The following is a 1,563-nucleotide window of genomic DNA, read 5'->3' on the forward strand; positions in this document are numbered from 1 at the left end:
GTCACGTGCTCTCAGTGGCGGGAAGGCAGCTGTGTAATGTATGGTATCACGGAGTCTTCTTCACGTAGGAGATGGGCAAAACGGGTCACTAACGAGAGCTGGGATCCAGTTGTTCAGCCCGTGGAAAGATCCGGATCTTTTACACTGGACACCGATTCACTTTGAAAGAAGGGGTGATTTGATAATAAAGAAGAAGCATAATTTGTTTTACAATAATTTTTTGCCATTTTTTTTTTTTACTTTTTTTTTTTTTTTAAACAGTGAGCTTAACAAATAAGAACATACAGTACATAACCGAGTAAAACTGATCGATGGCTGGGTGCAGAATTGCCATCGAAGGCAACCATCGATGGCGTCTGCACCGATGGCCATCCCTAGCAGCAGCAGCCTTGTTAAGGAGCCCATACACGCTCCGTTGTGTATGGCTCCGTTCTGTACTATGCGATTCGCGCTCCTGCGCATCACATAGTACGGTACAAAAAGTATGTGGTGCACATACTTTTTGTACTAGGTACACATCGTATCGGATCGCAGTGCATGCACACTAGTGCATGCACACTGCATGCACTAGGGATGCGATCCGATACGATGTGTACTTTAAAAGTACAGAACGGAGCTTTAAAACAGAGCGTGTATGGGCTCCTTTACTCTTTCTTTTACTTGCAGTTGCAGCACTGAACCAGTCTCCAGAGTTAGTACATCTCAACTGCCTCAGGTCGCAGTGCTGAGATCAGGAAAATGCATTGTAATGAAAAAAACGAAACTGAAAGTAAAAGAACGACGGATCACCTTTTTGGGATCGGCGGCTCCCTCAGTGTTTTATGGGATCCGTTCAAAAGACCTGCTTCGTTTGCGAACGACCCATCTCTACTTCACAGCCTCCCCACTTTTCACACCCGCAAACCCCCCATGGCACATACGGCGGCACGACAGGTGGCAAAAGGTGCTGGTTGTGAAATCAGGGGCATAGGGGAGGGTAACGGCTGCCGGCACTGAGAGGTATATTGGGGAGAGGGGGCGGAGTTGAAGGCTGCCGGTGACAGCTGACAGGTGGGTAAACGGCGTGGGGGTTTCTCTGGTGAAAGCTACTGGTCCTGACTCCCGGTTCTGGGTGTGAAGGCTGTAGGGTAGTAGGAGGGGGATTGGGTGCACGGTGCTTACTGCCCCCTCCCCACCACCAGTTCACACCCTTTGGCACACATTTCCCCGGTTTACACACCAGTCACCCACCTTGTGGTTTGCACATGACATACGGCACAAGCAGCCTTCACGCCCAAGACCGGCATACTATGGCCCTCCAGCTGTTGTGAAACTACAAGTCCCATCATGCTTTGCTAGAGGGCCATAGTTTGGACATGCCTGTCTAATGCTGTGTACACACGGTGAGAGTCCCTTGCTATTCCACTTAAGATTCGAGTGCTATGCAATCTTTGCTAACACTGTACTATCTACATACAATTCGTATAATCTGCATTAGATTTGCACTATATACTCATTGCTGCCCTGTCTATCTGGGTTTCGATTTGTGCTACCACGGGAGCGCTGAGCGCGCATCGGGATCGC

This window comes from Crinia signifera, chromosome 5, assembly GCF_055691185.1.
Source record: "Crinia signifera chromosome 5, ASM5569118v1, whole genome shotgun sequence".
Taxonomy (NCBI): domain Eukaryota; kingdom Metazoa; phylum Chordata; class Amphibia; order Anura; family Myobatrachidae; genus Crinia; species Crinia signifera.